Below are 14,195 nucleotides of genomic sequence, written 5' to 3' on the forward strand. Positions count from 1 at the left end.
GTGATCGTGTACCAATGTAATCAAGGTTTGAAATGATTGTTTATGTCAAATACAATATCTGTTTGGGCTTCTTGCATCAATTTGCAGAGTACAAATGATTTATAATTATGTTCCTCCCCCCCGACCATCCACTCAAGAAAAAAATCGGCCCGCAGCTGAATCTAGTTGGGGACCCCTGCCCTATTGCCTGGGGCAAGTGAACTGAGCAGTCACGCAAGTTGAGCCTGCTCTGATGTTGCCCCATTAGGCAGTTCAATAGGGAGAGGAGCCACTGTGAACTTGCATGGTCTATTTATTAATTTGTCTTTACCTGTCCAAGACCACACCCACTGGGTGTCACGTTTCACTGATCTCATGGATCTCAAGGGCTTCTCAGCAGGCCATCAGTACGACAGACAGCTTCACCTACAGTTTTAAAGAATTGAGTTCATTAGAATATTCAAATTTACATCAAAAATAAATCAATCAAATGTATTTATAAAGCCCTTTTTACATCAGCAGATGTCAGAAAGTGCTATACAGAAACCCAGCCTAAAACCCCAAACAGCAAGCAATGTAGAAGCACGGTGGCTAGGAAAAACTCCCTAGAAAGGCAGAAACCTAGGAAGAAACCTAGAGAGGAACCAGGCCTTGAGGGGTGGCCAGTCCCCTTCTGGCTGTGCCGGGTAGAGATTATAACAGTACATGGCCATTATGGCCAGATTTTTCTCCAAGATGTTCAAACGTTCATAGATGACCAGCAGGGTCAAATAATAATCAGTGGTTGTAGAGGTTGCAACAGGTCAGTACATCAGGAGTAAATGTCACTTGGCTTTTCATAGCCGGGCATTTAGAGGTTGAAATAGCAGGTGCGGTAGAGAGAGAGAGTTGAAAATAGCAGGTCTTGGACAAGGTAGCACAGATTCATGGATAGTTCAGCATTCCTTACTTTACTTTGAACATGAGGGACTATGAAGAAAACACTTCCTTTTTGGGAGAAAACGTTATTTATTCTGCTCAGTTTGAGCAGTATTCCTGATGGCTATGTTGGGAAGGCCATGTTGGGATGGCCATGGCTATGTTGGGATGGCCATGGCTATGTTGGGATGGCCATGGCTATGTTGGGATGGCCATGGCTATGTTGGGATGGCCATGGCTATGTTGGGATGGCCTTGGCTATGTTGGGATGGCCTTGGCTATGTTGGGATGGCCTTGGCTATGTTGGGATGGCCTTGGCTATGTTGGGATGGCCTTGGCTATGTTGGGATGGCCTTGGCTATGTTGGGATGGCCTTGGCTATGTTGGGATGGCCATGGCTATGTTGGGATGGCCATGGTTTTCCTGGCAGATATCCCTCCACACTGGTGCAGTGTCCCCCAGCTGAACTCCAGTGGTTTTGACCTGGACTTGAATCACTCCATACCCTTAGAGGAGGTAAAGGGAGAGATCATTTTAAGTAGTTGTACCCGGTTTAAATAACAAGTTGACTCTGCTACCGGCTTTGGGAATGAGACCGAGTGATGCCTGGATGGATGAGAATTCAGCACAGACCAATACACGTCCACCATTGTGACAGAGGTGAAACAGAACTGGATCCTTAATTGTTTTTGTTTCCTGGAAATGTCTCATTATCATTCTCACATTGTGTCTTTACACAGTGGAATCTGGTGTGTGACGATTCATGGATAGCTCCTTTCACAGTCACAATATTATTTTTGAGAGTGCTGTCCATATTTGTTTTGTCTGGAATAATCTGTGATCGGTACTATGTGTGTTCTCAGTCTGATCTTCTAGGGTATCATTAGAACTGTCCACATGATGTGACTTGCTAGACTTGTCAAACTGGATCTACTGAGCAAACATAATGCCCCAATATGCAGCTTTAATGAGGAACCATTTAGACATGTTGAGACGTATTCAATTAAACAGTTTGATGTTAGTGGATGTTTACTACATTAGTTCAAAGTACAGATTTAGGATCTTAATTTGAGCCAAATAATCCTGCAGCAACAGGAAATGTGGATTATAATTAATGGACTTTTTTTAGGGTTTGATACATTTTTTGTTACAACAAATCAAGTCTGATATTTTAAAGTGGAAATAACAAACTTTAGAAGCCTTTTTAAACCTCGAATACACAACAAGTTTGCATTTCCTGCTGTACAGGAACATTCTCAGCAACAAAAGAGTGATCAAATTAAGATCCTACATCTAAAGTGAAAACTGCATGAATGATTATTTTTTATTGCAGACCCAATATCTCTAGAACTGTACATCAAGTGTACAGCAAGTCTCTGATTTCTCAATATTCTTTAATGATGCTAACACAGCAAGCAAGTGCAACATTTATCTTCTCCTCAGGTATGGGAGGAGGTTCATTTTCTTTGCTACTATGGCACTCCAGACCATCTTCAGTATACTGCAAGCTGCCTCCAACAGCTGGGAGATGTTCTGTGCCTTGTACTTTATCATTGGGATGGGACAAATTGCCAATTACTGTGCTTCTTTCACCATTGGTAAGTCAAGCCATATCCAACCTGCTGTAATACAACAACGCAAGACAAACCAGAAGCAAATAATGCAATAATAACTTGTTTTCTTCCTCATAGGGAATGGAGTACGGTGCAACTCCAAACGATTCAAGGTTGCTGTGTTCACGTCAGGGGAACATAGCACGTTATACTGAGTACATGATGCATGTAATGCTAAGGCATAAATACACTGTGTACAAAACATTAGGAACACCTTCCTAATATTGAGTTCCCCACCACCCACAGGGATGACCAATGTTGACTCCAATGCTTCCCACAGTTGTCAATTTGGCTGGATGTCATTTGGGTGGTGGACCATTCTTGATACACGTAAAACTGTTGAGCGTGAGAAACCCAGCAGCGTTGCCGATCTTGACACTCAAACCGGTGCACCTGGCACCTACTACCATACCCTGTTCAAAGGCACTTAAATTATTTGTCTTGCCCATTCACCCTCTGAATGGCACACATACACAATCTATGTCTCAATTGTCTCAAGGCTTACAAATCCTTATTTAATTATGTATTTTCACGTTCATCTACACTGATTGAAGTGGATTTAACAAGTGACATAAATAAAGGATCATAGCTTTCAGCTGGATTCACCTGGTCAGTCTGTCATGGAAAGACCAGAGCTGTTAGAATACCCATACTAACGTACTGTATACTACATCATACTTAATGAGTATATACTACATACTATTAGTTCATTTTAATATACTGTAAACGAACGGTATCCTTTCAGTTGAGCGTACTAGCGCTTCGCCTGTCTACCGGAAAGTGATGCTGTTGCTATGCAACCGCTTGCTAGCTTGTTAGCATAACAAATGACTAGCTAGACATTTAACGATTTCAGGTGTGTTCGTAAATTCAATCTGGATATCCAGAGTGTTGTCAGATTGTCCGTTTCTAAATTCAGAGCATTGGTGACTTTAACTGTGCTGGTGGCAACAATTTAATTACGCTTTTTTTTTACTACGTTTACTGACACCGGCCATATATTCAACGGGTGTTGAGCGTTCAGAAATTCATCAGTTATTCTGCGCTAGAATGAACAATGTCCATTGAGAACGCACAACGACTATACCACTTAGCTAAGAATGACGTGAATAATCAAGTCAATAAACGTTGGATAGTTAGTTAGATTATAGTTAATATACTGCCTGGCAAGTTCGATGTGTATTAGGATCCAACTAATGTTAGGTAACTAACATACCGGTACATACTGCTGTAATGTTATGCGGTTCGTAAGGATAGTGTAGCTAACAAATTGTCAGCCATAACGTGTAACTTATTTGAAAAGGCATTACTTTATTACATTGCTCAACATTTTATTAACATTTGTCATAATTAGTTAAAGCAATTAATTTTAATCCGCACTCGTAGGATTTCTGCTGCATATTTTCCGCCATTTTCTTCAAATCTGAAAACGTTGTGAAGCCACGCCCATTTTATTTAGAATTTCATTATGGGACCTAAAATAACAGAAACAGTGTCCACTGCTTGTAAACCTCATATTTTGGTGAATTTAGTACGACATCCGGGAACCTTTCGCATACTAACAATTGACTGATTTTAATTTCTTTGACAATTTGTAAAATACATAAGGGCGCTCCAGCCGGTGACGCCTCCACCAGTGGCGGCTCCTGAAAAAATTCTCAGGGGGGGCAATTTTTCTGATGATTTAGGTGACCTACACACATTTTTAAAAAGATATGTCCAGCAACAACATGAAGACAGGGGCAGCATATAAATCAATACCAGAAGCATTTATTGACTGATCTCAAAAGTGTTGGCTTACAAAAGCAAAATAAGTTATCACAGTAAAAATAATCAAGGGTGTTCTTTCACATTCCTCAACACTGCATAAACAATATGTATGGCTTTGTAAAAATGAACAACCATATTCTGGCCAATTGTATAGATTTGTAAATATGAACAACCATATTCTGGCCAATTGTATAGATTTGTAAAAATGAACATGAACAGATTTTTTATTTTTTTGAATGGCAGTACCTTTCAAACATGTCTGCTTGCAGTAAGGTAGCACTCACAAGGTGGCCAGAGAAAGAGAACCTTTCTTTGGTGTGATCCAGGATGGTGTTGCAGACCTCTTCAGACAGCCTCTGCTTCTCCTCTTCTCTCAAAGCTGTTCTGGGTCTTTTGGCTCCTGTTGCTTCTTGCAGCTGCTGTTGAGAGGAGTCCCTGAAGGCAAACAGACCAATGTGTTTGTTGGCTTTGTACAGTATTGTTGTCTATGTGATGCACAGGTATATGCAATGTATCCATGTATAGTACAAATACTTCAGTTCCACTTAAAATGGGCAGGGATGCATAAAGTCTTTAGTGTTTAAGTTAGCCTTTGTGTCTCACATAGCCTGGATGTTCAGCACAGTATACAGTGGTGCTCATAAGCTTATGATCCCATGCTAAAGTTGACTAAAAAGAGGAATAAAAAAGAAAAGAAAATTGGTGTCCTTAAAGGTTGGATTTTCCAACTTTTTTAATTAAGTCATTAAGATCAATTTCCAAAAGATGATTTTTTTATTTTTTTATTCCTCTTTTTAGTCAGCTTTAGAATGTGTTCATACACTTATGAGCACCACTGTACAGTACACATAGTATATAAAATAAGATAGATTACACCACTGGCCATATATAATGAGAATAATGTAATTTCAAACACAAATGCAGTCTCCTTTCATGCATACATTTTCAAATAAAGCTCTGCTTTGATAAAGATCGAATGATATTGTTTAATCTTTATCTTACCTTATGGCCTGCACACTGCTTGCGAAGCTGTCGAGGGCACGTTTGATAAAGACAGCATCGATGTCCTTCTTCTGTAGCTTCTGGTACGGTGGGCTGGTCAAATGAACCCAATGAACCCGTCCGGATGGCTTCAAAACATTCTATGAGGTCGTCTCGATTCTCGTGAGACAGTGTTCACGACTCTGCTGTTGCTAACCTCATCGTTGTGGCGGCGGACAGCTAGCCTGTATCCCTCATCCAGTTGAGTGGCAATATTCACTCTCCCCAAAGCAGACAATCTCAAACAGCTATCAATGTGGGTCTTTGACAGCTCATTTTTCTTAATCTTTTCTGAAAGATGGTGCATGTCGGTTACACCAGTCGCTGTCCAAGCGGTGCTGTCTGCCGTGCCGCCTTCAGGGTGAAAGAGTAGTTTCTTAGTTACGTTCATGGTTACGTTACGTATGACGAAAGCGCGTAAGTGCAAGCCCTCAGAAACCCATAGAGATTGTATTGAAAGCTCTGAAATTTGAAAAAAAATTATTTTACATTAGAGGCTATGAGAGACTTCTGGGCGATTTTCAACCTGACTGAAATCGCCCCAAAACGGGCGGGGACATTTGAAGCACGACTTTAGCCTGATTGGACATTTAGTGGCTGGCAGATCAAACGTCTAGATTAGAACACTGAACTACTGTTGCCGTGATATAATTGATTGGAAAAAAAATCCCTTCCTTTTCCCGTTTGGCAGTGCGTCGCCCATATCGCCCTATTGAACAGACCGCCCCTGGCCTCCACATACAATTGAAGAAAATCATCAAGGATAACACAATGAAGCTTAACAGCTTGTTTCCATTGTGGTCCTTTTCAAGAGGGAAGGGGGAACGGGGAATGCAACAAGGCTAGGCGGTAATTGTAATGGCAACAGACAATGACAGACAAATTGTTGTTTGTTTCATAACATGAGATAATTAGTACAATTTCCTTTCCTAATAAACAACTATAGACAGGTACATCTCCCTTGTCTCACATACCCTTAATATATAAAACAATCAATACCTAATATATACAAGACAATCACAATATAATAAACAACAGGCACCAAAAGGCAGACCATATGCTATCCTGGGTATTTCCTTCTCAGCCATGTACTATAATCTTACGACTCACTTTTGAGACATGCTACTATTTAGCAATTTTTTCATTGAGAACTTGAAACTACCTATAGCGGTTATACATTTCAAATTCTTCGGAAGACTATTCCACAGAATGGCAGCTGAGTATAAAAAAGTTTATTTCCCCATACCACTTTTACATCTAAAAGGAACAATGTCAGTTTCACTCCTTCTAGTGGAACAGTTATGGTTATCCCTTACTAAGTTAAAGTAGTTACATAGGTACCTGGGGACCATACTGTGGACAATCTTATGTACAAGACCCAATTTAATCTGAGCGACTCTCTCCTCCACTTTGAGCCATCTAAGGCTTTCAAAGTGGGAATAGTCAAGATGCATAAGTGCTGGAAGTTTTAAGAATAATCCTGACTAATTTGTTCTGAGATGTCTGCAATGTATTTTTTATTATCTCGAGGGCACTATTGTACCAGGAAGAGCATGCATAGTCAAAGTGGCACTGAACAAGAGCCCCTGCCAATGTCCCCATTCCATTCTTATCCAGATATTTGGAGGTTCTTGCCAGAAACCTAATTTTATGGTTCACTTTGGAGATAACTTTTTGTGAGATGCTCTCCCCTGTCAGATGTTTATATAGCACACATCCAAGATTCTTAACAGAGTATTTTGCTGCGACTACTATGTCACCTACTACCACCTTAAAATTAGGGGATTTCCTCAGTTTCACCTTCGACCCGAACAAGATGGACTCTGTTTTTCCAAGGTGAAGTGACCGCTTATTATCATAGCCATTTACTGACATTCAGAAGTTCCGCACTGAGGGCTTTCTCAACCACCTTTTTGTCTTTGTGGGAAACCAACAGTGCAGAATCATCTGCAAATAGGAAAAGGTCACATGTACAGGCAGATTTCAGATCATTTATATATCATAGAAAGAAAAGTGGACCCAGCACACTCCCTTGGGGTACTCCGCAGTTCAAGATTTTGGGTCCCATCCACATCCACCATCTGTTTTCTTCCTTGCAGGTAAGAGCTAACCCATTTTACTGCTAAGTTGTTAAATCCCATGGCTCTTAGTCTGATTAACAGAATCTCATGATCCACTGTATCGAACGCCTTTTGGAGATCTAACATAACCATACCACAACATTTCCCTCCGTCTACTTCCTTCCTGATGTGGTCAGTTAGATATAGTAGGCAAGTGTTGGTGGAATGGGATCTCCTAAAGCCAGATTGGAGCTCATAGAATAGGGTTATGTAAGGAAATATAATTGTCAATCTGCTTGAACATAATCCTTTCCATGACCTTCGATAATACACACAGGATTTAGACGGCCGATAGTTTCCATGATCTAACGTATTCCCTTTTTTATATAGAGGAATTACCCTTGTGAGTTTTAGTTCACTGGGAAAACACCCTAGTTCAATAGACAGATTTACAATGTGAGTTACACAGGGGGTGATAATTACCACAGCATCCCTTAGAAAGCTGGCAGGAATGTTGTCAAGGCCAGTTGCTTTGGAATGGTCAAGTTCTTTCAGCTTCTTTAGCACAGTTTACTCAGACACATTTTCAAATGAAAAAGCATCTACTTGAATCCCCTGCTATGAGTAAAACTGCTGGACATGTCAATCAGGTTGCTATTGGGAGAGTCAAGGTAACTGTATTAGCTATAGTTGTAAAATAGCTATTCAGACTGTCTGCAACCATGGACTTGTCTGATGTAACCTTTCCTCCAATGTTCAAGCTAAGATTTCAAGCTTTGGTCTTTAATCTGTTACTATAACCTAACAGCTTCAGACCCTTCCATAATTTACTCGGATTGTTCCTATTTTCAACTATTTTGTCATTCAAATAATCTTTCTTGGCCTTCTGTATCATCCTGTTGACCTCATGTCTTAATTTCTTATAATCTATAAATATATCATCTGCCCTGGATTTCCTGAACTCCAGAAAGCGTTAATTTCTACGCTTAATTGCCTTTAAAATGTTATAGTTTATCCATGGTTCTGTTCTTTGCTTAATTCTAACATTTGTTACTGGAGCCTGCTTATCTACAGCATCTAAAAACAATTATTTAAAATTGCCGCAGACATTTTCCACCTCATTGGATTTCAATACAGCAGACCAGTCCAATTTGCTCAAACAATTAACAAAAATATCTGAAACTTTGAATATCCCACGGAGCACCATTAAATCCATTATTAAAAAATGGAAAGAATATGGCACCAAAACAAACCTGCCAAGAGAGGACCGCCCACCAAAACTCACGGCCCAGGCAAGGAGGGCATTAATCAGAGAGGCAACAGAGACCAAAGATAACCCTGAAGGAGCTGCAAAGCTCCACAGCGGAGAATGGAGTATCTGTCCATAGGACCACATTAAGCTGTACACTCCACAGAGCTGGGCTTTACGGAAGAGTGGCCAGAAAAAAGCCATTGCTTAAAGAATAAAATAAGCAAACACGTTTGGTGTTCGCCAAAAGGCATGAGGGAGACTTCCCAAACATATGGAAGGTACTCTGGTCAGATGAGACTAAAATTGAACTTTTTGGCCATCAAGGAAAACGCTATGTCTGGCGCAAACCCATTACCCCGAGAACACCATCCCCACAGTGAAGCATGGTGGTGGCAGCATCATGCTGTAGGGATGTTTTTAATCAGCAGGGACTGGGAAACTGGTCAGAATTGAAGGAATGATGGATGGCGCTAAATACAGGGAAATTCTTGAGGGAAACCTGTTTCAGTCTTCCAGAGATTTGAGACTGGGACGGAGGTTCACCTTCAAGCAGGACAATGACCCTAAGCATACTGCTAAAGCAACACTTGAGTGGTTTAAGGGGAAACATTTAAATGTCTTGGAATGGCCTAGTCAAAGCCCAGACCTCAAACCAATTGAGAGTCTGTGGTATGACTTAAAGATTGCTGTACACCAGCGGAACCCATCCAACTTGAAGGAGCTGGAGCAGTTTTGCCTTGAAGAATGGGCAAAAATCCCAGTGGCTAGATGTGCCAAGCTTATAGAGACATACCCCAAGAGACAGCTGTAATTGCTGCAAAAGGTGGCTCTACAAAGTATTGACTTTGGGGGGGGGTGAATAGTTATGCACGCTCAAGTCTTCTGTTTTTTGGTCTTATTTCTTGTTTGTTTCACGAGAAAAAATATTTTGCATCTTCAAAGTGGTAGGCATGTTGTGTAAATGAAATGATACAAATTCCAGGTTGTAAGGCAACAAAATAGAAAAAATGCCAAGTGGGGTGAATACTTTCGCAAGCCACTGTAGCTATTATAGTAGGTCAATGCTGTGTGCTGGAAAACGATGGTAGAGCATGTAGAGCAACTATATCCATACTATGACCGATAAGCATACTACATACTCAATTTACATCACAAATAGTATGGTTAGTGTACAGTGGCTTACGAAAGTATTCACCCCCCTTGGCATTTTTCCTATTTTGCACATTGCGCTTACCTGACAGTTCTAACAGTTGAGTGTCAGACAGTAGATGTCACATAGGATGTTTGCCTTCCGCAAAAATGGCCATCGGGAGTTAAACATACCGAGATGTCAGATAGGATTTTTGCCTTTGAAGGCAAGTGACGAAAGGGCAAGTGCCTTTGAGATTTTAATGTTCATCCCTGCAGAAAGACAGTGTTTCTGTCAGAAACTAAAAGCAATCTACTGCCTGGGTTTAGCCAGTTCCACAAACGTTTTAAGTTTCTTTGGACGAGTAAATGAGTTGGTATGTTGCTCAGGGGATTGGTCAAAAGCAAGAAAAGCAGCAATTGGTATCTCCTAAGATGGCAGAAAATGTGGCCCATCATAAAGAAATTGATGTCTCAAAAGACAAAGATGGCCACTCCAGGCCAGTTGATGGCTCACATCACACTTAGAACTATAACTTCTGAACGGTTGAACTAGCGGGACTGTAAGCAGAACATTGTGGGTCTCTGTACATGTGCTAGGTCCCCGAAATGATGCTTGCCGCTTTAATTTTGCCACAAGTTGCAGTGTCTCTGGATCACCATCTTTCTTCATCGGCCTGTACTATGATTGATTTTGAGGGACCTTTTGTTTCTTTTCTTGTGAGACCTACACGCCCTGTCTCTGACCCTGGTGATGATTGGGAAAATGGGTGTCACTGGAGCGTTTGGATTCCTCTATCTGTACGGCACGGAGCTCTTCCCCACAGTGGTGCGCAATATGGCTTTGGGTGCCACTTCCATGGCTTCCAGAGTAGGTAGCACTGTGTCTCCATACATCGCCTATATGGTTGAGTCGTGTGTGTGTGTGTGTACGCGTATTCAATTGTCTAAACATTTTGCTAACATTTATACGTGATTTGTGGATTCAGATAAATTGTCACACTTTCTTCTGATTGAAGGCACGTACAACAAGATACTATCCTACATTATAATGGGAGGCACCACAGTCATCACTGGTGATGCTTATTGCTACCAGAAAGAAATGTTCAACCAGGTCAAACCCCCTCAGATTATTGGGCTTGTTCGACATTGCAGCTGACAGCGCAGGTGACTTCCCACTGACTGATCTACAAAGAACCTTGCATCATAAATATCTACTCATCATTATTTGTAGATCAGTCAGTCAGTCACAATTTACCCATGATACACTATGGTTTTGATACTACTGAGATACTACTGTAAGACATTTTACAATTTCAGTCTATTGTCCGTCCTCTTTAAACAGTCCTCTCTGCCCCTCTAGCATGTGCATTAACCAGGATTCTCGGGATGGCCTGAAGCAGAAAGGAAATGCACAGGTGGAGAATGAGGCAAGCTGTCCTGATGAGGCAAGCTGTCCTGATGAGGCAAGCTGTCCTGATGAGGCAAGCTGTCTTTAAGAGTTTAGATGATGTGTCCAGAATTCAACCTCTCAGTTTTTTTGCTTTGTTTTTGTATTCTTTAATTTACTAATAAGTTGACAATGTTTTAATTATTTATTGTAATGATTTGAATGATAACCATGAGTAATGTCAGTCTGATGAAACACGTAAATGGAGTATAGGCTTCTTCACCACACAATGATTAATAGTATTTAGTGCAGAGTGTTTTGTTTATTTTGGTAAAGCTTGTGGAATGAAAGCAAGGTACACTATAAAAGTATGTGGACACCTGCTCGTCCAACATCTCATTCCAGAATCATGGGCATTAATATGGAGTTGGTCCCCCCTTTGCTGCTCTAACAGCCTTCACTCTTCTGCCAAGGCTTTCCACTAGATGTTGTGACTTGCTTCCATTCAGCCACGAGCATTAGTGAGGTTGGGCACTGATGTTGGGCGATTAGGCCTGGCTCGCAGTCAGCGTTCAAATTCATCCCAAAGGTGTTCAATGTGGTTGAGGTCAGGGCTCTGTGCAGGCCAGTCAAGTTCTTCCAAACTGATCTCGACACCATTTCTCTATGGACCTCACTTTGTGCACGGGGGCATTGTCATGCTGAAACAGGAAAGGGCCTTCCCCAAACTGTTGCAACAAAGTTGGAAGCACAGAATCGTATGTAATTGTATGCTGTAGCATTAAGATTTCCCTTCACTGGAACTAAGGGGCCTAGCTCGAACCATTATCCTCCTCCACCAAACTTTACAGTTGGCACTATGCATTCGGGCAGGTAGCGTTCACCTGGCATCCGCCAAACCCAGATTCGACCGTCGGACTGCCAGATGGTGAAGTGTGATTCACTGCTCCAGAGTCCAATGGCGGCAAGCTTTACACCACTCCAGCCAACGCATGGCATTGCACATGGTGATATTAGGCTTGTGTGCGGCTGTAACACAACAAAATGTGGAAAAAGTCAAGGGGTGTGAATACTTTCTGAAGACACTATACAATATGTGAAATGAGCCTCAACTTCTGATGCATCAATACGCTCTCAATACATCATCCACCTAATGGATTTCAAAGTGATGTAGTAAAAGGTAGATGACCAGCTTTGACTGACTCTGTTATATCTTTGAATTAAAACACTTACTGTATTTCAACCATTATAGAAAGGTACTCTGTTCTCTCTATCTGTACAGAGTCCTGGGTGTGGTTCTGGCCATGGTGGCTAAGTATGGGATCACAGCAGTGTTCCCTGCTCTACATCGTGGTGGAGTAGCCCTTTCCCACAGAGGTGCGGGGCATGGGCATCTGATCCATGGCCTCCAAGACCGGCAGCACCATCTCCCCTTTCCTCCCCTACCTTGGTTAGTTTCTCATCTCCTCCACTCTCCTCATATAGACTCCCTATGTGAAAATAGGTTTTTATGTTATTTCCGTGTAATACAGCATTCATCGTTGTATCCTTGACAGACTTGAGTTGGTTAAAAAAGCATTAGCCCAAAACTGTGTGTTTAGCGAACTTCTGCTGCTCCTCAGCGACCTCTGACAGGACTCTGCCTTATATCCTAATGGACCTCCCGACTGACGGCTGACCGGATGATTCATCTACTGTTGCCTGAGACACAGGAGACTGACTTGCCAGAGGACCTCACCCAAATACAAACAGTCCACTGCTGGTGAGTCTGATACACGCACACATGCGTTTACACACACGCATGCACACACACACACTGTGACACACACAACCTAATACTAATAACATTATCTCTTTATATAATCACTTGTGTGTAATGTAGGTGCTGGCCCAGATGTAAGCACAAGGAAAGGAAACCGTCAAAAAGGAACCAAAATATTGATGTGGTAAAGGATCATCAGCTTTCAGAGGAGAACGGTGTATAAACGTAGATTACTGGAGCACACATTGACTTATATAGAAGGAACCCTCAGCCCCCAGCATGAGAAACAGGAATCTCTTGTTGAGTACACTCAGAGAGGACACACAGAAACACACATGTGGAGAATGAAATTTAAAAAATGGTGTGCGCAAGTTTTCATTTGTTAAATGACTTGGCATGCTTGTTTGAGGATGAGCTTCTTCACTCTTGGTGTGTGTGAGGGCGCTGCTTGCTGCATGTGCTCTCCATGGCCTTTACCAGTGGTATTCAAGTTGGGGGTCGGGTCACGGGGAATTGGAGTGGGGTCGCCACATAAAAACAGTTTAATTATTAGGGAACAAACAATTAAGAGTACATATTATTGTATGGGAAATATGCAAACTTTTTTGAGAAACAATTTATATTATTTTAATTGAGTCAATGTATTTATTGGTTCTTTTCATTTTAATTAGATGGTTACTTGTTGATGTAAAAAAAAATCTAGATTTTACAGAGTTTAAGGTTCTGTCAATAGATTTGGGCTGAGGTGGGGTCGCCAGAAGTTCCTGCCAAAAAAATGGTCTCCCCGCTGAAAAGGTTTGAATACCACTGGCCTAAATCTACAATGCACCCCCCTCTGCTGGTGAGATGCAGACTAACTATGTGTGTCGTTGAAGGCCTGTTATTCCTTCTTTATATGAATTTCAAAAATTCCACAGAGGTTGTCATTTATAGGAAAAAGGAACTATCCTTTGTCAGGGTGATGGAGAAAACAGGATCCAGCTGAAACCAAATGGTGTTAGTGGGAAATCAGAGGTGAGGGATCCCTAGAGTTAGGGTTGAACTGGGATGTGGACATTAAGCTAGGGTTAAGACTTGGGTTAGGGTTGAACTGGGATGTGGACATTAAGCTAGGGTTAAGACTTGGGTTAGGGTTGAACTGGGATGTGGACATGAAGCTAGGGTTAAGGTTGTGGTTAAGACTAGGGTTAGGGTTGAACTGGAATGTGGACATCAAATCAAATCAAATGTATTGGTCACATACACATGGTTAGCAGATGTTATTGCGAGTGTAGCGAAATGC

At 41.5% G+C, this 14,195-nt stretch overlaps 1 pseudogene; it reads left to right on the forward strand.

Moving 5' to 3' along the window:
* The first annotated feature begins 940 nt into the window (after positions 1–940).
* Positions 941–12,513, forward strand: LOC121585647 (annotated as a pseudogene).
* Positions 12,514–14,195: the final 1,682 nt, after the last annotated feature.

Source organism: Coregonus clupeaformis, chromosome 2, assembly GCF_020615455.1.
Source record: "Coregonus clupeaformis isolate EN_2021a chromosome 2, ASM2061545v1, whole genome shotgun sequence".
In the NCBI taxonomy this organism is placed as follows: Eukaryota; Metazoa; Chordata; class Actinopteri; order Salmoniformes; family Salmonidae; genus Coregonus; species Coregonus clupeaformis.